This window comes from Globicephala melas, chromosome 12 (assembly GCF_963455315.2).
Source record: "Globicephala melas chromosome 12, mGloMel1.2, whole genome shotgun sequence".
Classification (NCBI taxonomy): Eukaryota; Metazoa; Chordata; class Mammalia; order Artiodactyla; family Delphinidae; genus Globicephala; species Globicephala melas.
This window is the reverse complement of record NC_083325.1, coordinates 69,683,157-69,708,365: the sequence shown is the minus strand read 5'-3', so window position 1 is coordinate 69,708,365 and position 25,209 is coordinate 69,683,157. Positions and strand designations below refer to the sequence as shown.

At 46.9% G+C, this 25,209-nt stretch overlaps 1 protein-coding gene across 3 annotated transcripts in view; it reads right to left on the bottom strand.

Annotated features, from left to right (window-relative positions):
• Positions 1–25,209, bottom strand: part of CIB4 (calcium and integrin binding family member 4) — a 90,294-nt gene that overhangs the window by 44,373 nt on the left and 20,712 nt on the right. For all 3 annotated transcript variants that reach the window (XM_060309525.1, XM_060309524.1, XM_060309526.1), the window contains exon 2: positions 22,099–22,194. The gene's annotated coding sequence lies outside the window, so the exon portion shown is untranslated. The remainder of the gene's footprint in view (positions 1–22,098; positions 22,195–25,209) is intronic.

The window sequence follows — 25,209 nt, the reverse complement described above, 5'->3', positions numbered from 1 at the left end:
ATGTGGGATCTTCCCGGACCGGGACACGAACCCGTGTCCCCTGCATAGGCAGGCGGACTCAACCACTGCGCCACCAGGGAAGCCCTAGGCTTGTTTTTTGAATTCCCTGCAACTGAGCAGACTGGAAAGCCATCCTCTGTCTGGAGAAAGGATTTTCTAAATTCCTTTGTTGTGGCAAGAGGCAGGTCTGGGTGCTGCAGATCCTGGTCTCTGTAGGGGCATCCTGGCAGGCAGGAAGAAAAATGGTGGAAGTCCTGCCCTTCTCATCTTGGGGGCAGAGGGGATGAGGAAGGTAGTGAGGACGCCGGGGTGCTGAAAATCTTGGCGCTCGAATCACCCTACTACGAGGTCACTGGGGGGGTGGGGGAGGGGTCAGGGGGGCTGCACACCTCTAGAGGTCTGCCTGATGGTCTTAGCCGTTTCCAGCACAGTGCAGAGCGAAGGTGCCCCAGTGGCAGGGGAGGCGTGACCGCGGTGGGGCTCCTGGCCTCCCTGGCCACGCAGGGGACCCTGGGGCACAGGGAGAACATCACAGGGGCTGAGTGCTCAAGCAAAGACCTGGCCAGAATGCAGAGCCCAGTAAGGCACTTTTCCAGAGGCAAATGGGACACCATGGACCCCTCACAGTGCAGGTCAGCACATTACCCTGAAGTCCAGGTGTGACTGTCATGCCTCATTGGACCCAGGCAAAGAGGCACAGAACAAGCACGGATCCAAGGAGGCCTCCCCATGGCCGGGTGAGCCTGCTTCGTGCACCCAGATACCAACTTAGGGGAAAGAAGGGGCGACAATAACCTGAAACGCTGAATATTTACACAGAGAGACTGGTTCATCCAAAGAGATTGTTTAAACCAGTTCTTTAGTTTCCCATTTATATTGTCTGGGGGAGAGTAGGATTGTTATAGCAATGGGGGTGGGGAGCAGGGAGTTTGAAACAGAGTAACTCTTCAAATAGATAGGATATTTATATGGGAAATAGTCATTCAACTTGGAAGACACTGAAATATTATTAACGGTAAGTCTAGGGAGTGGAAGCCTGAGAGGAAAATTCGGGCAGTTTTAGATAATAAACTCTCTTTTCCTTGCACACACCAAGGAAAGGCTCCATGGCCAGGCCAGGAGGAGAACACTGAATTAAGAGCAGCTGGAGCGGGCCTGGGAAGCCAGGGGGAGCTCAGGCCTGGAAGGGCTGGTCCACGGGCCCTGGTGACCTTCACCAGCCAGACGAGCTAGGCTGGAGCCTGGACACTGACAGTGGGGAAAGGAGGGGAAGGGTAGGGAACTCCAGCCAGTCACGCCCCACACTGCCCAGTGCCTTCAAGCGAGACGGCCTCTCACCCCGCCACACGTCAACTTTTCGGTCATGCTCATCTCAAGGGCAGTTCTCCTGCCTCTGTGTCTGGCTTCTGGGATGAGGGTGGGGCGTGGGCCTATGCTTGGAGAAGACAGAGCCTCCTTACAGATGAGTAGGGCTCCCCAGGTGAGGTAAGAAGCAGGTGGGTACACCTGGGCACAGTGCAAGTCTGACACTATCTGTTGTTAGTGCAGCCCTTACCGGTGAAAGACACAGTCCTCCACAGGACTGCCCTCACTTCAGACACCAGCTGCAAGTTCTGGGGTTCCCAGGCCACCTGCACTTCTGCTAAGTGGCCACTATTCCCTCAGGTCTGATAATTCACTAGAACAGTTCACAGAACTTAGGAAAGTGCCCCACTGATGACTACTGTTTTATTATAAAGGGTACAAATCGGGACCAGACAAGTAAAGAGACACATAGTATGAAGTCTCAGAGAGTCTCAGATATGAAGCTTCTGTGTCCTCAGGATGCAGCACCCTCCTGGACCACTGCCATGTAACATGAACCAGGAAGTGCTCACCCAAGCCTGAGGTCAGAGTTTTTATTGGGGTTTCATCCTGCAGGCATGGTTGACTGAATCATCAGTCATGTGATTGAGCTTAATCTCCAGCCCTCCACTCCTCCGCAGCGGTCGGGCTGACATCAACTGGCTCAAAACCCAACCCTCTAATTTCACGTTTGGTCTTTCTGGCACAGCCAGCCCCCATGCTGGGTCATCTCATTAGCATGAGCTCAGACATGGTCTGAATAGCCCACCAGGAAGAGTGAAGACACACATTCCTTTCACTTGGGAAATCCTGAGGCTATAATGGTTGCCTCCCATGGGCCAGGGACAGAAGCTATCTGAATTCTTTATTACACAACACTAGGAAATCTGGAGTGCGGTTGGGGTACAGTCAGAGAAATGGAGAACTAGATCCAATCTTTTGAAGAGAAAGAGACCCCTTCCTCCCCAAAGGAAGAGTGAAATTTATTTGGGAGTTAAACAGATTTACCCAGAGGAAGAATTGTGGACAGAGAATATCTTGAAATTTAAATCTTCGTGTTCTTTTCTACCTTCTCATAAGAGACATTTTTTTTTTTTTTTTTAGTCTCCCATTCACATTGCCTGGGGAAAAAGTAAAATTGTTGTAGTATAGGAAAAGAGCTAGAACCAGCCAATGTTCCTTGTTTTATGAACAAATCAGACTTCTGAAAATCCAAAAGGAAGGCTGAGGGAAGCAAAAGACCAGAGTTTATAAAAGAAGGACAGAGAAGAAGTATTATGCCACCAGAGAGGCAGGGCAAGGGTCTCCCAACTGGGGCCACTGCCACTGCCAGGCCTGGGGAGCTCAGAGCCTGCAGACAAACCATTTAACTGTTGAGGGAGCACCACTCACTGCCCAAAGAGAAGGGGAACATGAGCGACCCACTTCCTCACTGTGGGGCCGGAGCTCCATCACGGGTCCAGCCAGCTGTCACTCAAGGAGGATCCAGCAGAACATTTTGTTTTCCAAGGCTCTGCTGAACTCCATCTGAATTGCCCAGGTGGACAGACACCCCCACCTGCATTTTCAATGTCCCAGGACACCACAAAGCTCTGCAGAAAAGAGGGTGGGGGGCCTGGACACTCAGAGGGTGGAGGACTGGTGGGGGAATGGGAGCCCCAGCTCCCGTTCTTGCTTGGGGCTGGACAGTGGTGCACCTGCCCCTTTGCGACTTGTATCAGATGCCCTGGTGACCCAGGTCCCACTCTGACTTCTGGGGCTGCTGCGGGGACAGGTCTAAGAGAGCTTGGTCCATCCCAGAGTGTTGCCTGAAGGATTCTCCTTGCGTTTTCTGTCCCAGGTCTGCTCTATCAAGAAGCTTCCTCAGCCTGCAGGTAAGCACAGCCCAGAAGTTCAGGGTGACACTCCCTGGGGTGACTGTCCACCAGTCAGGCTGGGAACTGGTGGAAAAAGGCTCCCACGCCTGTGCTTCTGAGCGACAGCTCTGGGAGGTGCTCTGTGGCTTTTCAGCAGGGCCTGATAAGGTTATAGCCCTTGAGACAGAGTGATCAGGACACACACACCCCAGCTGGGCTTTTCCTCTTTCTCCACCTCTCTCTCTAGCCCCTCACTCCTGCTCCCTGGGATGGGTTCTCAAGTAACCCACCTGCACAAAAGTCCTGGTTTCATTCCTCCTTTCAGGGACACCTCGGTGGGGCACCCATGGCATTGTTGGGAGCCTCTGGGGGGCGCTGCCCTGCTACGTGAGAGAAAAAGGACACTCCAAAGACTTTGCATTCTGATTGGAGCAGTCCTGAATTTTTAGTTCTAAATTCCAATAGACTAACCTCAAAGATCCCCTAGTTGGACCCCTTCATTTTACAGTAGACTCAGGGCCTGGAGGAAAGTCTCCTGAGATCCCGTGGGGAGCAGGGCAGAGCAGGGTCTGGAACCCAGCTCATTCCCTGGTCTCCTCCTTCCCAACAGGCCTCTAAAAGCTGCTTGCTGGAGGTCACTGAGCTGGTTGAATGAGATCCTATCTGTGGAAATGTCTCGTAAACTGCGAAGCATTATAAAAATGCTATTTGTCATGATTTGTGCCAGACCTAGGACTGGAACCCAGATCTGCTGGCTCTCCGGCCAGTGCGTTAAGCCCAGCAATAAGAAGTTGCATTAGACAGCAATTTAGAATTCCTTATTTTTAGAGTCACGCTCTCAGAGACACTTGCTAACTAGAAACCCCATCCCAGCCTCCCTCTCTCTGCTGGGCACTCCCTGCACTGTGTTCTGCTGGGTGGCTGTCTGGGTAGGGAGTGCCAGCTGACCTCTATCTTTTATTCTCTGATTCAGAAAACTATTTACAGATCCTCTAAGATGTCTCAGGGACTTTGCTGGTGCTGAGGACATGGTGGTGACCAGACAAACATAGCCCTGGCCTTAAGGAGATTGGCATCTAATAGGGGAGAAACGTAGGCAGTAATCACTTGGTTAACTGTACAATTGTTTCTGTGCTGGTGCTGTGAACAGAGTGCAGGACACAATGACAACACCACCAACTCTAGGGGTCAGAGGGGCTCCTTGGAGGAAGGGACATTTAGCAGAGACCTGAAGGGTGGACAGGAGAGAAGCAGACGGGAGAGAAGAGTGTCTCCTGGCAGAGGAGCCCCCAGGGAGAGAGGAGCTCAAGGTGCTGGCAGAGCTGAGAAGGGCCTAAGGGTGGAATGTGTGTCAAGGGCACGAGTCAGGCAAAGCGAGACTGGAAGTTGGGTTGGGGTAGAACTTGTGGGCCTGGTGGCTCCTTGAGGGTGTATCTTCAAAGCTTTCCTAAAAGCAGTGGACGTCATTGAAGGGCGTTATGCTGAGAAATGACATAGTCATATTTTTGTTTTCAAGGGGTCATTCTGCTCATAGGGTGGCTGGCGAACATGCTGGAAGGAGGCCAGCCCGGCTTTGGGGAGGAATGTGAGGAGACTCCTGAAGAAGGAGGGAGGGAAGCAGCGCCAGAACAGGGCTGCGGTGGCAAGAAGGACAGAACTAGGTGAGTTCGTGTGACGTTTTAAGGTGGAATCAGCAGCACCAGGGATTGGAAGTGGGAGGGGAGGGAGTGGGGATTGCTAATGGAGCCCCTTGGATTTCTGACATAAGCCGCAGGGTAGATGGAGGACATGCCCCTTCCTGAGCTGGGAGCCTGGGGGTGGGACAGACTGGGGGGAAGAACATGATTTTGGACGTGTTGAGTTTCTGTGCAACAGCCTCCTGGAGATGACAAGTGGCAGTCAGATACGCGGGGCTAAGAGCTCCGGGCTGGACACAGACATTTGGAAATGTCCAGGCGTAGGTCATAGTCAGATGTCATGAATGAGATCTGCCTGGGACCGCAGTGGGGATGGAGACAAGCTCCCTGACCTCAGGGAGCTTACCTTCTAATGGGGCGGGTAGAGGATTCCACTTCTTGTAAGTGGAGTGGCTCTTTCGAGACCAGTTCTCTCACCAAAAATAAGCTGGACAAAATCCAAAAGCCTTTTTTCTGCAGCCATTTGTTTGAAAGGTCAGGATCCCAGAGAGATGGGAGCATATGGAGGTGACGTTTGGTGCTACTTTTCCCCTTAAGGTATCCCTGGCTCGTGAGCAGTATGGGGCCAAGAGACTAAGAACCAAGAAGAAAGCAGTGGAGAAGAATCTGAGAACTTGAGTTAGAGATTCTGGCGATCTCATAGAGTAAGGAAACAAATTTGGAGTTCAAAATAGCCGGACAAGTAGGACCTGAGGGCCAAGATGTCTGGGAAAAGAGAGGAGAAGAGAAGCACCGTAGGTTAGTTCACAATTCCCAGGTCCTCTTCCCCAGAGGCATTTGCTGATTCACAAGCAGCGTCCGCCCAAGTAGTGAAGGGCTGAGCGCAAAGCACGGACGAGAGACTAGAGAGTTGAGCGGAGTTTTGGCGGTAAGATGGGGCTGGGGAAGCAAACTGGGAATCAAAGGCCCACCCAAGAGGAAGGACCCTAGAAAACAACCCAGGCTCCCAGGGAGAACCCCAGAAGGGTGAGGTGCTAGGAGCCTGGGTGAGCCAGAAACAGAGCAGCCTTCAAAGTCTGACCTCCAGCTTCAAGCCAGCTCAACCCCAGGTTGGATTAAGATGGCGTGCCGACGCTTGAACTGCCTTCCAGAAAACCAGATAAATCATCTCTGATGAAATGTCCCATCAGTCAGAGCCGAAAATGTATCTCCATAATAGAAACAGACCCACAGGTGATCCAAAGAGTGGCGTTATCTGATGCAGTACAGATTTTTAAATCACTGTGATTAAAATGGTCAAGAAAATCGACGACAAGATGGAGACTTTCACCAGAGAACTAGAATCTATGTACGCAAAAGACTCAAATGGGAGTTACAGTGGCGTGGATAGAATTTGGCAATTACTATCCTTGAAGAACAGCTAACAACCTTCCATTGAGCCAGGAGAAAGGGCACCCCAGGGGCAGGTGAGTGCCCTGTGAAACCCCACAGGTAGCAGCCTGCAAACAGGGCGGAGGGCAGGGTGTTTGGCTAGCAGAGCCAGCGGCAGCGTTCCATGCAGGAAGTTCAGGCGAGGCCGGGTGGAACCGCATCATGCTCGAATGTGAATGTTGGATGAAGAAATTAGAGTTCCGTTCTGCAAAGAGTGAACAGTAGTTCTGTTTGTCTGTGTCTCTAGGTTTACTCTGCCTCAGGATCAAGGTAGAAAGAGTTAAAAAAGAAAATGACAGTTTGCATTCTTTTTTAATTACTTCTTTCAAACATGAAGAAATTCAACATGTACACCAGTACTTAAAGCATTTTTAATTGTTTCTCCATCCAGGAAGAGTTTCATCTTCTGGGCTATTTTTGTAACACTCCATAACAAGCCTATATTACAGTTTCGGACGGTAGCATTGAACTTTTAAACAAATTTTGGCATTTAGCAAGACCTTCTTTGGCTAGTTTATTTTGTCCTTCCTTTGCTGACCTTGTAAACTACTTAATTGCGAAATGTGGTTTGTCTCAGAGCACCTCTTAAACATTGTATTCTTTAAAATAGAGATTTTTCCATTGCTTGGGAGACCAACAGCCGTATCCTCAACACATACAGCAAAGCAGGGCTCCTCCCTTCCACTTACTTAGAGACATATGGTTTTCATCAGCCACTTCTCTCTTCTTGGCAGAAAACCTGGCAAAGGTTTACATTTTATTTAGCAAATAGCCCACCCCTCTCACATCAAGCCCCTACTTGCTGTTCTCTCTCTTCCGCCATCCCAAGTGACCCTGCCTCCTTCTCCACTCCCGAAGTGTGCCCTCAGTCCCCTACCAGGCAAACCCAATTGACTGAGTCGCCCACCTGCCAGATCTGGTCGGAGCTCTGAAGCAGGAAGTCAGCCCGAAGGCCTCTGGAAGTTGGAGCTGACGAAGCTGAGTGTGAACTGTCTTTCAGAAGAGAGGGTTCCTGAAATTAGATCAGCCGGCCAGCTGGGAGCTCTTCCTCACGGCTACAGAGAGTGGGCAGCTGACGAGACTGAAGTTCAGGGACCCCTGCCATTTGGGTTGTCCTGCCCCCATTCTGATCCAGTGGGGAAGCCCAGTGCCACTCCCTTGCCAGGCTCCCCCGCCTTCTGTTCCCACCAGTTCTTACCCTTCCTGGTGTCATTGTGAGGGAGCTTTCTAAGCTGGCAGCAAAGTTTGCTGAGCCCTCAGTCCCCCTGACCATCCTTCCCCTGGAGGCTGGCTGAGCCACGCTGACATAAAAATGGCCAGAAAAGAAGTACCTGAGTGCTGGTAAGGATGGCCCTAGACCAGGTGCTGAGGGACCCAGGCGGTCCAGCATGCTCACCACCACCATATTTACTGCAACAACTGACCATTTCTGCCTCCAGACATACCCTGAATCCATGCTCGTTTCTCCACCTGTGGGGGCAGAGGCTGTCCTGGCTCCTGGCCTTGGGGGTCCAGGATGCTGGGGTTCTGAGGGGCTGGAGGGAGGCCAGTGTGGCTGGGGCACAGTGATAGAGGGAGAGTCGCTCAGGATGAGGCTGCAGCATTGGGGAGACCAAGTTCCGTTTGGACTGCTTCCCTTCAGGGCCTAGAAGGCACTGGAGCTGCGATTTAGATAGAGATGAACACCTCCTGAGGCTTTGCATCAGCGCGGTGCCCCAGTGGGTGCTGGGGACTTGCCAGGGCTCACCATTCTTTGACCGTGTCACACACTGTGAGACCCTCAGCCTCATAGACACAGAGTGACCCCAGGCAAGCAGCAGGGCTCCTAGGACTTTGCTGGAGGAGGGAGAAGAGGGACTTCCTATGGTCCCTGTGGCTGGTTTTCCAGCTTGGGGACAGCAAGCACTGGGAAATAAGGGCTTGGGTTATTTTGAGAAGGCTTGTGTATTGGGGTCATAGGATAGGGTTCTGGAGGTGCTGACAAGGGAGGGGTGCAGCCAGAGGGGGAAGGATATGTCAAACTAGGTGGGTGAGGTCAATGGAAACATCTCTGGGCTATAGTTAAACTTGAGCAGCAGGAAGGAAAAAGCTGTGATTTAAACCACCAACGGAATTACTCTAGCACTTCTGCCTTCCAAGGGGGCGGCCTAATTCATATCAAAGGGATGATGAATCCTTAACGTGCCTACAGAGACGGGTAGGAGAAGGAGTTAAGACCAATAATTTGATTGTGTTAAGGGCAAAAGTAATTTTCAAACTGGTCCTTAACGTTTTCTGGGCAGGCAGAGATTGGCCCGGACGCCGTCTGGGCAGACGGTGGGAATGAGCTGCTCCACAGGGGAAATGATGCTGTGGGAGGCGGGCTCCGGTCCGGGGTGGGGGGAAGGGGGGAGGGGGAGTGAGGCTGGAAACGTACTGGATGCGGTGCGGGTGGGGAAGAGCAAGGGAATAGCTGATATGCACCTTTTTTTTTCCGCCCGGTACGTGGGCCTCTCACTGCTGTGTCCTCTCCCGTTGCGGAGCACAGGCTCCAGACGCGCAGGCTCAGCGGCCATGGCTCACGGGCCCAGCCGCTCCGCGGCATGTGGGATCTTCCCGGACCGGGGCACGAACCCGTATCTCCTGCATCAACAGGCGGACTCTCAACCACTGCGCCACCTGGGAAGCCCCGCTGATATGCACCTTTAAGCTGTTCTCCGTACGAAGATGCAACACGGCTCTCCCAATTATATGTAGGAAAATGTGTCACACACGCCCTATGCTAGGGCTACTTTGGGGAGAATCAAGGGAAAGGATCTATATTTTATATGTGTCTTGACACAGGGCAGAGAGAAGAAAACAGCTTCAGGGGACAAAAGCATAAAAAAGAAGAAAGAAAGGGGGAGAGAAAGGAAGAAAGAAAGGGAGGGAGGGAGAGAAGGAAGGAAGCAAGGGAGGAAGGAAGGAAGGGAATTAATTCAGTAGAAACAGGTAAGAGGAGATTGGGAACAGATCCCCCCAAAGTCTTGCAGGAAACCCCGGATTTCCCTCTACTGTGGGTTGAGGGTTTGATCCATTTTCCCTTGGATATTCAGAGGCAAGGTGGCCCTCATAAGGCCATAGGACTTGGAAACACCCAACACGGTACACATAGGGTTTTAATTTTATGTGTAACTTAGTAATGAGGAAGAAGAAACTGAGCAGGACCTGGTGAGGGTTTGAGCAGCCTCTAAAGGGCATTGAGGGGCTTCCCTGGTGGCGCAGTGGTTGAGAGTCCACCTGCCGATGCAGGGGGCGCGGGTTCGTGCCCCGGTCCGGGAAGATCCCACATGCCACGGAGTGGCTGGGCCCGTGAGCCATGGCCACTGAGCCTGCGCGTCTGGAGCCTGTGCTCCGCAACGGGAGAGGCCACAAGAGTGAGAGGCCCGCGTATCGCAAAAAAATAAATAAATAAATAAAGGGCATTGAGGAGATCCATCAACTAGGAGTTTAAATCCAAGCCTGTTCTGTTGAAGGCAGGTCCTTGGCTCACTGTAACCAAGGGGGTTATGGAAACCCTTGTAGGATCTGGAAGGAAGTGGGCTCGCTATTCCCTTCTACACACACACACACTCACACCCCCTCAGATAATGATAAGGACAGGTTTGGCCCGAGTGTCTCCCTGTCCCCTTCCCCTTGATGTTTCTTGAAGCCTCTTTTAAATTATGGATCAGCTCATTAATGGCCAGTTAAGATGACTGAGTGGTTCCATCTATATTTCAGGGAAACCCTGGGATCCTTTTGGCCAATCATGAGGACACACTCCTTTCTACCTTCCCTTCCACTTAGAAACTGAAGTTGTTCAAGGTGCTGGCCTCTGAGAACTCCCTGAGGTAGAACCAGGTTGCTTCATTCTTTAGAGAAGTGTAGATACCTCAAATCATACATGGCTATGACCAGGCTCACCCAAAAGTCTTCCCCAGCACTTGATCCACAGATATCAACCTTTTATCTCAATTTCTCCAGAGAAGACCCCATCATGTCCTTGACTGAAATACAACCCTGAGAGAGAAGGTCCCCCAGGGACACTGGTGCGCACATCTCCATCTAGAGGAGAATGACTTTGCAGGGAGGGGTCTAGAAACCATCTCAAATGTCAAATGAATTGAGGATATTGAGTCTAGGGAAGAGAAAGGGAGAACACACAACTGTCAGTGAGCATTCTCTCTTATGAGCAAGAGAAATGTGACAAATTAGGTTAAATGAGAAAAAATATATTATTGGCTCATGTATTGAATAAAAGGAAGGATCGTGTAGGCTTCAGGAATGGCACACTCTCTGTTTTCGAGAAGATTGCAATCAGCTCTACCCAACTCAGATGGAATAGGTTCCCCACAGGAAAGAAGGGATCTGTTACCACAGGAAGGTAGAAGAGGTATTGGCCAGACAAAGACAGTAGATGTCCACTCCAGCTGTCTACAAATTTATGAGATATTCATTTGGGTTTTCTTTCTATAGCTTAATATCCTTCAGTGGCTCACCAGGACCTACAAGATAAAGTCCAGTTCCTTCAAATGACTTACAAAGCCCTCCAGGGAGCTCTGCCCCTGGCTACCTGCTCAGCTGCCCCTCCTACCACTCTGCCCAGATCTCTCCCCAAGGTACCCTTACACCCAGAGCCAGGCAGACCTCAGTCCCTCTGCCCAACGCATGGGCCAAGCTCTCTCCTAATTCTCTACACCACGGCAAAAGACAAGTTAACAACATTGCCTGAAATCTTAGGGAGGAAAAGGGAAGTACACACCAGAAAGTATCCTATCATTGTTCTCAGAAGTGGCTCTGCTGAGAGCCCACAGCCCCGAGCTAACTTCAATGTTCTTTTCAAGCACACTCCCCACCTCACCCACAACTACCTCCAGGTGGCCAGGAATAAACCTCCTCCCACCATCAGGCATCTTCCAAGTATCCCTCTTCCTTGGAGTTCAGGTCTAAGCAAGGACCCCACAGCCAACCCAGCTCCTGGAAGTAGTTCTTCCCTCTTACTCCCAGCTGAGATCTGCCTCCCAAAGCCCTCTTGTCCTGCCCCAGAATTTGCCTCTTCTATGCATTACTGACAATAGGAATATCAAAACAAAATACCTGCCAGGACATTTTCTAAAAGTTAGAATGGTCAGGTTAAAACAGCACTTTGGGAGGGACACCCACTCCCAAGTCTAGATTGGGCTGTGCCAGGTCCAGTCAGTTGTTTTCTCCAGTCTAAGCTGAAGAAGTGAGCACTTCTCTCCCACATTCTTCTCCATCTCAACTTCTTATCTTGTACAAACAACTGATCCCAGAGTAACACACACCACTTTGCAAGAACACACCAGTTTCAGGCATAGGGTAGTCTGATTCCAAATTAGGAGATGGTGGTGCTCTGAATAAAACAATGTTCAGAGGCAGACTTCTACAAATCATTCAATGTATATTACTAAAGGGTATTAACATTTTAGACTAAGAAATCTCCTTTAGGACCCCATCAGTGCTTCCCATTCTCACCAAGGATGATGGGTCATTGCTTTATATTAGCATAGCTAAAAGGGCCAACTCAAGTGGGACATTCAAAAACAAAGGAACATCTTCCATGAAGCAAATTTTAGTCTCCATCCTAAAACGCAGACAGCTTGTAATCCTGAAATGTCATTTTCTTCCAGTTTAAAAAAACCCCACTTATAAACTCATTATAAAGTAATTTTATAATTCCAGGACAAAGGATAACAAAGAGAGAGATTGGGTGAAGGCTGATTTCAAAGTTGTGTCATGGGAGCCCTACTGAGACATCCAATCAAAACACAAAAATTATCAGATATGGGAATTTCCCAAACCTGTTCCAAACAGTGAAACATTGCATATTTGTTTTAAATTTTAGTTTAAAACATAGCTAAGCTCAAAAGCAAACAAAGAAAATTTCTAGACACCAGAAATGAAACAGAAACCTATAGCCGTAGAGGGTCAGAAAGGACAAACCCCAAAAAGAGTAGGAGAAGGCAATAGTGAAATCACCCCAAAAGAAGCCTTAATAATGCAGAGCCCTTACAGGACACTTGTGGAAAATAACTCCTATTGAAGATGAGCTCACAGACGAAAATTATAAAATATATGGGGAGGTCCAATGCCAAGATAGATATTCCACTGGCCCAACAAGTGGAATAATTCACACCAGAGGAACTACAGACTATCAAATGATTTGACAAGGGCCTTCAGAGTTTAAAGAGATAAAGAAGAGCCTATATAACAAGAGTAGAAAATTATGAAAGACAAGAGGATTTGCAATCTTTGACTATAATTGTGGGTTGTATATTTCTCTTTGTAGTTCTATTTCATTTCATACATTTTGAAGATTTATGAGGTGCATATACACTTAGAATTACTATGTTCTCTAGGTGAATTCATCCCTTTATCACTATGAAATAACCTTCTTTATCCTTGGAAATAGTCTTTGCTCTGAAATCTGCTTTGTAAGATATTAATACAGCCACTCCAGCTTTTTTTTGATTAGTATTAGCATGGTATATCTTTATCTAACCTTTCACTTTTAACCTATTTATGGCTATAATTAAAGTGGGTTTCTTATAAACAGTATATAGTGGGATCATACTTTAAGAAAAACCCAACCTCATAATCTATGCTTTTAACTGGGGTATTTAGACGATTTACATTTAATGTGATTGTTGATACTGTTGAGCTTAAATCTACCATTTTGCTATTTGCATTCTATGTGTCCCATCTGTTCTTTGTTCTTGATTTCCTCTTTATTGAGTTACTTTATGTGTTTTATGATTCCATTTTATCATAGGTCTACTTTATTCATAGGATATTATATGATATTTATTTTATCGTAGGTCTGCCTCATTCTTTTTAACCCCAATATAGCATTCCATAGTATGGATGTACCACAGCTTATTTAACTACTAATAGAAATTTAAATATTTTTTCAATTTTTAAATATTACAAAAAATACTGCAATTAACATTTTTATGCATGTCTCTTTGTGCCTTGAGTATTTCTGTAGAATCAAGTCTCAGAAGTGAAATTTCTAAGTCAAAGGATATGTACTTTTTCATTTTGATGGAGTCTGCCAAGTTTCCCTCCAAAAAAGCTGTATCAATTTGTTCTACCAACAAACAGCAATACCCTACATCCTTGCCAACCCTAGGTAGAATTTTCTTTTATTATTTTTTGTCATTCTACTGGGGGAGGTTGTCAGTTATTATTGTTTTAAATTTTCATGTCTCTGGTTTTTTATAATATTAAACATATTGATATATATTTATTGGCCATTTGTACTTCTTGGGTGAATTATCTATTGTTATGGGTTGAGTTGTGTCCCCTGCCCACCCCCCACCCCCCTCAAATTCATACGTTGAAGTCCAAACCCCTAGCATCTCAGATGTGACTATATTTGGAGACAGGCCTTTAAAGCAATAATTAAGGTAAAATAAGGTCATGTGGTGGGCCGTAAATTCAATGTGACTTGTGTCGTTATAAGAAGAGGAAATTAAGACACAGATGTGTGTGCACAGAAGAAAGACTGCGTGAGGACACAGTGAGAAGGCAGCCATCTGCAAGCAAAGGAAGGAGGTCTCAGAAGAAATCAAACCTGCCAACACCTTGATCTTGGACTTCTAGCCTCTTGAACCATGAGAAAATAAATTTCTGCTGTTTAAGCCACCCAATATGTAGTATTTTCTTACGGCAGCACTAGCAGACTATACACATATTCATATATATCACCCATTATTCTCTTGGGCAATATATCTTTCTTAATGCTTTATAGGAGTTTATGATATATATAATAATATTTTAATTATATATATATATATATATATATATACATACTTATATGCGTAATAACCTTTTGTCTAGGTTGACAACATAATTTATCATTCAAACCAAACATCTTTGAGAATGAAAATGGGACACGAGGACAACAGATATAAACCAAAACTGTTCTGAGACAACCAGGGTATATGGCCACCATACTAACGTCTGTTATATTTGGGGCCAATTTTTTTCTCCAACTATACTAATTACTTTAAAATTTTAAATAGACTTTATTTTTAGAGCAGTTTTAGGTTTACAGAAAATTTGAGCAGAAAGTTCCCCTATTATTAACATCTTGCATTAGTGTGGTAATTTGTGACAATTTATGAATCAGTATTGATACATTTAATGACTAAAGGTCATAGTTTACATTAGGGTTGTTGCTCTATGTTGTACAGTTCTATGGGTTTTGACAAATACATAATGTCAGGTATCCAACATTACAGTATCATACAGAAGAATTTCACTGCCCTAAAAATGCTCTGCGCCCCATCTATTAATCCTTCCCTTCCTCCCCCAGAACTTCTGGCAATCAGATTTTTTACTGTCTCAGTAATTTTGCCCTTTTCAGAATATCATAAAACTGGAGTCATATAGTATGTATCTTCTTTCAGTGAACAATATACATTTAAGATTCCTCCATGTCCTTTCATGGCTTGATAGCTTCTTTCTTTTTATCACTGAATAATATTCTATTGTAAGGATGTACCATAGTTTGTTTATCCACTCACCTATTGAAAGATAACATGGTTGTTTCCAGTTATTGAGTTATGAACAAAGCTGCTATAAATATTTGTGTGCAGGTTTTTGCACAAAATCTTCAACTTATTTGGGTAAATATCTAGGATTGGGGAAGATGAATTGTACAGTAACCTATGTTTAGCTTTGCAAGAGACTACCAAACTCTTCCAAAATGCCTGCACCACATTGCATTCCCACCAGCAGTGAATGAGAGTGTTCTGTGTCTCCACATTCTCACTAGCATTTGATGTTGTCAGTGTTTTGGATTTTAGCCATTCTAATAGATGTGTACTGGTATCTCATTGTTGTTTTAATCTGAAATTCCCTGATGACATATGATGTTAAACATCTTCTCATAAGCTTATTTGCCATCTGTATGTCTTCTCCATTGAGGTATCTGTTCAGATTTTTTGCCCAATGTTTAATTGGGTTGGTTGTTTTCTTATTATTGAGTTTTAAGAGTTCTTGTATATTTTGGCTACAAGTCCTTTATGAAATATGTCTTTCGGAAAGATTTTTCTCCTAGCCTGTGGCTTGTCTTTTCATTCTCTTAACAATATCCTTCACAGAGCAGAAGTTTTTAATTTTAATGAAGTCTAACTTAGCAATTTTTTCCTTCAGAGATTGATGTTGTATCTAAAAAATCATGGCCAAACCCAGGGTCACCTAGATTTTCTCCTATGTTATGTTCTAGAAAATTTATAATTTTTGTTTTACATTTAGATCTATGATACATTTTTGGTTAATTTTGTGAAGAGTGTAAGGTCTGTCTCTAGATGCACTGTTTTTGCACGAATATGTCCAATTGTTTCAGTACCATTTGTTGAAAAGACCACTCCATTGCCTTGCCTTTGCTCCTTTGTCAAAGTCTATTTGACTACATTTGTATGGGTCTATTTGTGGTCTCTTTAATTTGTTCCGTTGATCTATTTATTCTTTCATCAGCGTCATACTGTCTGGATCACTATAGCTTTACAGTAAGTCTTGAAGTCATGTAGTATCAGTCCTCCAACTTTGTCCTTCTGCAGTATTATGTTGGCTATTCTGGGTTTTTACCTTCCCATATAAACTTTTTTTTTTTAAGATTTTTTTTTTTTTTAATGTGGACCATTTTTAAAGTCTTTATTGAATTGTTACAGCATTGCTTCTAAGTTCTATGTTTCAGCTTTTTGGCCCTGAGGCATGTGGAATCCCAGCTCAAACCTGCAGATCAAACCTGCAGTCCCCGCATTGGAAGGCAAAATCCCAACCATTGGACCACCAGGGAAGTCACTCATTCTAACATAAACTTTAGAATGAGTTTGGTTTTATTTTTTTGTGTTTTTTTTTTTGCGATACGCGGGCCTCTCACTGTTGTGGCCTCTCCCGTTGTGGAGCACGGGCTCCGGACACGCAGGCTCAGCGGCCATGGCTTATGGGCCCAGCTGCTCCACGGCATGTGAGATCTTCCTGGACCAGGGCACGAACCCGTGTTCCCTGCATCAGCAGGCGGACTCTCAACCACTGCGCCACCAGGGAAGCCCCAGAATGAGTTTGTTGATATCCACAAAATAACTTGCTGGGATTTTGATTGTGTTTGCATTGAATCTAGAGATCAAATTGGGAAGAACCAATATGTTAACAATTTTGAGTTTTCCTATTTATGAACATGAAATATTTCTTCATTTATTTAGATATTCTTTGATTTTTTCATAAAAGTTTTGTAGTTTTCTTCATATATATCCTACACATATTTTGGTAGATTTCTACCTAAGTCTTTTTTTCTTTCTCTTTCTTTCTTCTTTCTTTCTTTCTTTCTTTCTTTCTTTTCTTTCTTTCTTTCTTTCCTGTGCTAATGTAAATCGTGTTGTCTTTTTAATATCAAATTCTATTATTCACTGCTGGTATATAGGAAAGTAACTAATTTTTGTATATTAACCATGTATCCTGAACCTTGCTATAATCACAATATTATTTCCAGTTTTCATTAATTCTTTGTGACCTTCTACATAGACAATCATGTTATGTGCAAACAAAGACAGTTTTATTTCTTCCTTTGCATTCCATATGTCTTATTTCCTTTTCTTGTCCTCTTGCATTAGTTACGTCTTTCAGCACAATCTTGAATAAGACTGGTGAGAGGGACATCCTTGTCTTGTTCCCAATCTTAGAGGAAAAGCATCTAATTTGTCACCATTAAGTATGTTAATGTTTATTACTTTTTAAAACATGGAAATAAATTTTAAAAACTAATTTAAAATACGTCTCTATGTTTTCTAGATTTTGTGTTTTGCTTTAAAAGAGCTTCTCTATTCCAAGGTTATGGAAATATGTCCCTATATTTTCTTTATGTTCTTCCAGTAATTGTATAGGTTTGTTTTTCACCTGCACCTCTTTAATCCATCTGAAATTTGGTTTGCATATAGTGTGAGGTAAGGGTCTGTTATAGATAGATTCTATAGATTAGCTGGATCAACATTCATATCAATGCCCTTCTGGTATGTCTTCCTATATTGCAGGCTATCTTGAAGATAGGATTCCAGATGTAATGGAGATTCCCCCAGTTGGATGCCTTCAGAATCTGCCACAGCTCCAAGCCAGTGACTGAGCATGAAGAGGAAACTAGAGTGTGGCCATTTCTCCCCACATAGAATAACTCTTCCATGGGCAATCTTGTAGTAGCCAAGACTTTCTCAAAGCTGCATCACAGTCTGAAGCTTTTCCTACCCAATCTTCTTTCTTGTTCCCTTTCTTTTCACAGATGTCATACCTAAATTACAGTCTGAAGACTTTCCCTGCTGCTCCTGCTCCTTCTTCCCTTTATCTTTTTAAAAAAATTTTATTTTTTATTTATTTATTTTTGGCTGCCTTGGGTCTTCTCTGCTGTGCATGGGCTTTCTCTAGTTGCGGTGAGTGGGGGCTACTCTTTGTTGTGGTGCACGGGCTTCTCATTGCGGTGGCTTCTCTTGTTGCAGAGCACGGGCTCTAGGCGCACAGGCTTCAGTAGTTGTGGCATGTGGACTCAGTAGTTGTGGCTTGTGGGCTCTAGAGCGCAGGCTCAGTAGTTGTGGCGCACGGGCTTAGTTGCTCTGCGGCATGTGGGATCTTCCTGGGCCAGGGATCGAACCCATGTCCCCTGCGTTGGCAGGTGGATTCCCAACCACTGTGTCACCAGGGAAGTCCCCCCTTTATCTTTTACATGCAGTGTCCCAACAAATCTCCTGTCCTTCTAACTCCATCTTGGTGTCTACTTTTTAAAAGACCTAAGCAGATACAACTCACATGAAGCTTTGAGTTACCTGGAGAAAAAGGCAGCACATCTTCCATTTTACTGGGGCAGATCCTGGCAGAGGTGCTGTAGTTTTGGAATAGCACCCATGGCAAAAGCTTCCTACTATCTGGAAGCTTCCAGACTGTAGCAACAGCATCTCCTTCAGTGGTTGAATTCTGCACTGTGGCTTTGGAAGTCATTCTGGTAAGCTCAATCTAAATCCTTTTCCTCTCTCTTCACAGTTCTGGCAGCTATACATAACTTCCAATTCCTTTCTGATGAAAATAGTAGAATGAATTCTCTTTTCAGAAATTAAAACTATCACCAATGTAGCATCTAATTTAATTTCTTCCAAAGTGGGTAATCTATCGTCTCAAAACCATTCTTGACTCGTCAGTCTTTTCCTAATGATTTAAAATGCCCTTCTCACATACGCTAGATTTCCATGGATCTATTTCTTTACTCTGTTCCATTGTTTGGATTATCTGTTCAAACATCAATATCACTCTGTATTGACCACTTTACAGTAAATGTTTATATGTTGTTCTTACTGTGTCAAAATTCTCCTGGCTCTTCTTATTCATTTTTTTCTTCTAGATGACTTTTAGAATTTGCTTTTAAAATTCTATTTTTTTAAACTTTTACTAAAAATTTTATTGGGATTTCACTTAATTTATAGATTAATTAGGGCAAAATTTACTTGTCTACAATATTGGATCTTCACCAGGACTCATTTATACTAGGGACTGGCTAAATGGCTTGGGAGTGGGCTTGAAGCTTGAAGGCACAGGCCTGTACCTGCTAATTAACTTGGCCAAGAGTAGCTCATAGGTGTCTTAGAGAGAGCAAGTAAAGTTTTGCAGAATGGTGGGAAAGCAAGCCAGGCCACCTGGAGTCAAGGAGTGGTTTGATGATGACACACTGAAGGATAAATAACCATCTTATATGTAAGTGGGGGGGTACTTTAGGCCATGTACTGTGGCTGAGGGAGGGACTCTGGGATCATAAGCTCTTCCATGAGGAGGCCATCTCCATGTACTGATGTAACTAAAAAGGCCCCCAAATCCTGGGTGGAATCAAGATGGGACCAAAGAGGAAACAACACTGAGGACTCCAGAGAACTTGGAGCCTGGGGAGAATGGAGGAAAATATCCTGTTTCTGGTTCCTTGGAGACCAGGGTAACGGAGGGAAAGCCTGGCAGGTGATATGGAAGAACAGAACAGACTAGTAAGGGAAGACAGTCTTCTCGGAGAGTCAGGAAAAGAAGAACAGCCTTGGAAGAGACTGGATGTGGGCTGGAACAAAGTTTACAGAGTTGAGGCATCCCTATACAAGATTCACCTGCAACGGTGACCACAGATGAGTCCTGTGTCCAACTAGCAAGATTCCCTTCATCAGTTCTTCACCTGCAGGAAGAAGTTTCAATTCCTCTCGATACCAATGGCTTGGATGTGTATTGTTATTGCTGAGTTATTGCAAGTGGAGAGTGAGGGTCCATGGGGGTTATAAACTCCTTCATAGAACCAGAGCTTCAAGTCCTGGCTGGTGGCAGAGAAAATGTCAGAGAAGGCAGGTGCAAACCCGGCACCTGTTCAGAGCTCTCCTACTGAAATGTTCTCCAGAGGTCTTCTGGACTGACCCAAGGTCTTCTGTAGCCATTTGGGTCCCTTTAGCCACTGCTGAGCTCCAGAATGGATCTTTTCTCTTCTACCTTTTTATTAAAAAAAAAAACAAAACACGTCTGGATAGTACTTCAGAGTTTATATTCATTATCACACTTGGCCTCCTAAAAACACTATGATTTAGGTGTAGCTATCATTACTGATGGGAAAACTGAGGCTCAGAGAGATTATCTGACTCACCAAAAGGCACAAAGCTACTCAGTGACAGAGTCATTCATTTACTCAGCAAATGTTTCCTGAGGCCTTACTGTGTGTCCAAAACTCTGGAGGCCCAGCGCTGAAAAGAACCTGTCCAAGTCATCAAGGAGCTCCCAGCCTAGTGGGCAGACAGGCTCATGAACAGGTAATTTTAAAGCAACATTATTGCCTTGCTGGTGGTCCAGACCAATCGAGAGGTTATGCAGAAGAAAGTCCCCAGGAAGGCCCAGCAGAGTCTTCCCAGACATAGAGGCAGCATTTGAGCTGAGACTTGAAGAATGACTAAGAATTTTCCAGGGGCAACAGTGGAGACATTGTATTCCAGGAAGGAACAGCAGGGGCAGAGGTACCCAGCAGTGAGAGGACGCAGAGGCTTCTGGAAAACTGCAGGCTGTTCTAGATCACACGGTGGCAAATGGCGTGCGAGGTGGCCCAGAGACGGAGACTGACTAGGCCTCAGGGGCATTCATTCCATGGCTAAGGAGTGCACCAGACACTACCCTAAGCACGTACTAACTCACAGCATCTCCCCCTCGTCTAGGCTGGGACCCCTCCCAGCACAGCTTACACTCCAGAGCCCCAGAGAGGCCAGGCTGAGGCTGCCCGTGTGGGACTTTGTCTGTGTCCTCCCTTCCCCCACTGTTCCCCCTGAGACCACACCATTCACAAATCCTCCCCTTGGGGGCTGCACCCCAGGGACCGCCCCCAAACACCTTCTTTACTAGTTTCAGTCACTTACAGACACTTGACACCATGCTATGTTTTTATTTGTTCGCTGTTCGTCCCCTTCCACTAGAATATGGGCTCCATGAGGGCAGGGACCTGACCTATTTTATTCCCTGTGCCCGCTCATGCCTAGAAAGGTGCCCGGCACGTGGTAGGCACCCAGAAGATATCTTGCTGAATAAACGATCTCAGTGACTCCTCACAATGACCCAGTGAGGTAAAAATTATCAGACCATTTTACAAATGAGGAAACTTGCCTAGGTGACACAGTGCACAGCACAGCCAGGCTTCCAAACTCTGCCTGTGTGACTCCAGACCAAAGCTTATACTGTAAACCCAAGCCCATGTTTGCCATTTCCAGAAACTTCCAGGCTATTTCACACCTCCTCAGTGCTTCTTTTGCAAAGCAATGTCCTTTCTCCCTACCAACCCCTCCCACATACACACACACAACTGACCAACGCAATGCGCCTGGAGCCCCTCTGCCCCCTGGACGGGTTCCTGGTGGCTCTATCTCATGTTTGTTTCCTTTTTCTCTTCTGTGAAACGCTTTAGGGTAAGACTTTGCCTTATTCATCTTTGCTTCCCTAGCACCAAGTGGGGCCCTGGCAGAAGGCTAGCAATCTGTGAATATTTATTAAATGAAAAGAAGGAAGAGAGGGAGGGAGGAAGGAAAGAAGAGAGAGAGGAAGGGAGAAAGGAAGGAAGGAACAGAGGGAGGGAGGGAGGAAGGAAGGAAGGGAGGGAGAGAGAGAGGGAGGGAGGAAAGGAGGACATGAGCAGGGCCATGGGGATTATAGTCCAGCCCTGGCCCATCAGTGCCAGTGCTCTATTGTCCCCAGAGGCCCAAAGTCTGCCTGTGGGAGCCTCTGGTTCATAAATGTTTGCTGATTGACATAATGTCACTAACTTATATTTGTAAGTCCTTCAGCATGTACAGGACAGTTTCACATAACTTGGTGGTGTAGGCAGAACAAATAACATTATTTTTACATCCCCTCTCCCCGGAATGGAAATATGGCAGTCTCCCTAACAGCCGTCCTGTTCCCTTCATACTGGGCATCAGCCGTGTTGTCTGGGTAGGATAATCCCACCCCAGTTCAGGGGTCTCAAGGCAGCTTGGTCCAGTGGAGAGAGATCTGGATGGGGAATCCAGAGATCTGGGATCCTAATTCCAAGTGAGCCATAACTGGTGGAGTGACCTTGGGTAGGTCCTTCCTTCTCCAGGCCTCTGTTTCCTCATCTGTGACATGAGGGACCTGAACTGTCAACAGATGATCTCCAACATTCTTTCTGGCTCTAGGATCCCCATATTTCTGAGACTTTAAATTGTCTGGTGCAGGAAGGCAGCCAAGAGTACTGGCCAGGGCCCAGAATGAGCATGAATACCTGGGTTCAAATCCAGGCTTACCTCTTACCCCCTCTGCGCTCAGTCACCTGGTCCCTCGGGGCCTCAATGTCTTCACTGATATGATGGAAGAAAATTCCTCTTGCCCAGATTACTCTCCTGGTGAATAAAGGGATAAAACATGATAAGGATGAAGAAAAGATAAAACCTTTACCTTTGCCGGTCATTTGTGAGTATTTGCTCCAATCCAGACATGGTGGTAAGAACTTGACAGACTGTCTGATTCACTCCTTAGTCCTGTAGGGTGAGAATTGTCCCCAGGGATGACAACTGACCCTCTGGGGAGCAAAGACCTGACCTGCAGGTTTTCTCATTTCTTTGGTGTAAATATTCTGCTGTGGCCCTTTTCAAGCTAACCAGCGTCATATGACTGAAGGAGGAATTGAAAAGAAATACACACAATTGTCTTTTGGGAGCTAGAACGAGCCAGCTCCATGCATCCCTGATTACATCCGCTTCATTTATGAGAAAACTGAGCTTTGGCAACATGCCCCAGTTCACACACTCAATACTAGCAGGGGTGGGATTGGAAGCTGGGCTTGCTTGCCTGCATACTCACTGCGCCTTCCCCTGTGCCACACCAGTGCTCCGCGCAGCTATGGGATGTCTGTGCTCATGGAAAGAGACTGGACGTAGAATTAGAAGGTGTCAGTTTGCAGCCTGGCTCAACCACCTTCTAGCTGTGAGACCTGGCAGCACTTAGCTTCTCTTAACCTAAGGCCTCAGTCTCCTCATCTGTGAAATGGAAGCAAATGCACAGTGCACACCTTTTCTCTGTGGCTCGGACAAACACTGCTGTGCTTTGTGACAGAACAGCTCAGTCTCAGAGCAGAAGCAGCCAGCCCCGCGAGGGAGCCGACAGGGAGTTGCTGCTCATCCAGGGAGCCTATCTGCTCTGAGGACCTGCTTCCCCCAGACTAGGGGCTCACCTCCTCCACCTTTGGCTTGAGGGTCTGTAGCCAAAGGCAGGTGGAAGCATCCTTCATCCTCAGCGGGCTCCTGCTTGAGTCCTACCAGGCTCCGCCCCCTCAGCTTCCTAACTCCTAACATTCCAGTGCCAGGCCCTCCCTTCTGCCCCTCCTCAGAGCTTAGACTGGGCAGAAACCAGAACCCTTCCCAGAGCTGCTGGAATCCTGCGCCTCATAAATCAGGATGCATCCTGAGCTGTGGGACCAAAGGAACACTCTGGAAAAGTGAGTGACTCCCCTGGTGATCATTTCCACACATCATCCCATACCCCACTGAGCCCAGACCCCTCCCCAGGGTCAAGCTGCCTTCCAACACCACCCCTCACTAACGATATTTGGGCTCACGCCTCCCTCTCTTAGCACCCAAGCAGCGCGGGGTGGAAAAAGATCTGAGGCGGGGCTCAGGCTCCTGGAAACCATGCCCTGCTCTGTGGCATGACCCAGAAGGGAGGTCAGCTGACCTCTCAGAACCTGCCCTCACCTGGCCTGGCTGACGTGGAAGGAGGGAGCAGTCTATCATCACCTTTGTAAGAGGAAGACATTGTACTCTGTGCAGACCGAACTTATGCCCAAATCACGTGCATTCACACGCACACACACACACACACACGCACACACGTGTGTATGCACTCCCATCTATTCCCACCCTGGAGCATCCTTGAATTTCAGAGATGCACGTTGTGATGTGGACCCTGGTCCCACAAGAGGCAAGAAAGAGATTTCTGGGTGACCCGAATCGCTGGGAGCACGTATAAGGAATCAGAGGGAAAAAACACAGGCTGGAGGAAACAAAACATAGGAGGAGGGATTTCCTGAGTGGAAGGGGTCGTGAAACTGACCTGGGGTAGGGCAGGGGTGAGGTGCAGGCAGCTTCCCTGGAGTAAGTCTCTGGCAGCGCCGGCAGCTGGGGCTTCAGAGAGGGCGGGTGTGCCCTGCTGCTGAGGGGCTGACTTAGGATCTGAGAAAGAGACCATTCCTTCTGAGCGACTAGGGGAGCTCAGCTCTGGCCTTAGACAGAAGGATGGAGGGAAGGAGGGGAATGGTAGGCCAGGATGAGGCCTGGAAGCCCTCTCCAGTGGGCTGGTCCAAGCAGCTAGGCAGAGTGACTCGTTGTCTGGGCCAGGGTTGTCCTTGCTCTGGTTTGTCTGTGGTGTCATTCCAGTACTTTCCTTTAAGTATTTGCCTGAAGGGTGGTCTGGGAGAGACAGGCTAGGGATGGGCAGAGTTCAGAAGCAGTGGTGTCCTTGGGTGGAAATGTGTCACATTTTCTTGGCATCCAGGGGAGAGGTAAAAGGTAATGAGAGGGATTTTCTCTCTGTGGGAACCTGAGCTGAGAAGAGATTCAAGGGAGGGTGTCCAGTAGACCAAGTTGCATTGACCCTGGTGAATTAACCATTATCCCAGACCAGGCCTTGTCAGGCTCTCAGAACTAATCCAACCCATAGACCCAACTTGCCAATCAAAATCCCAAGAGTCAGGAACATGCAGGTCAGCCTTGGCCAATGTATTCAACCGTAATGTGGGCTCTGAATGCCCCCACCTGCACTTGGCTACCCCAGCTTGGCCCTGGACCCCTATACAACTGAGGCTATGAGCGTGGGATGTGTGCAAAGTCTGAGGGCCACTACATCCTAACCATGGTGCAGCCCAATGACATTCCCGGGCCACACTAGAGCATGGGGCCTGGTCCCCAGAGCATTTCCAGATTCAGGGCCTCTCCCCCACTTGGTGTTGGACAAGCACTGCCCCCCTGGCTCAGGGCTCCTCTTGCCCCCCGCCCCGCGTCCATCACCCCCACCTCTTTGGCCCCCATCTTTGGGTGGAGTGAGTCAATTTCATTACACTCACCCAGAGCCTGCCCTCCAGGGATCACCTGCAAGCCTCGGTGGGCACTGAGAGTGCTGGCAAAGCTGGGGATCCCACAGCTCCCGACAATGGCTTGGCTGACTTCCTGAAGCTCAGATGGTGAGCTTAAGGCTGAGGGAAGCTTCTGAGAGTTGCCCCCAGATCCTGCCCCTGAAAGGGGCTTGGCCTCTCCCAAGGCAGATGCGGCATCTCTGAGAGAATGTAGGCCTCCGCCAGTGGAATGTCAGGGCTGATGAGGACGCTGCAGACCTCCCTGTCCAACCCACACACCACACAGATG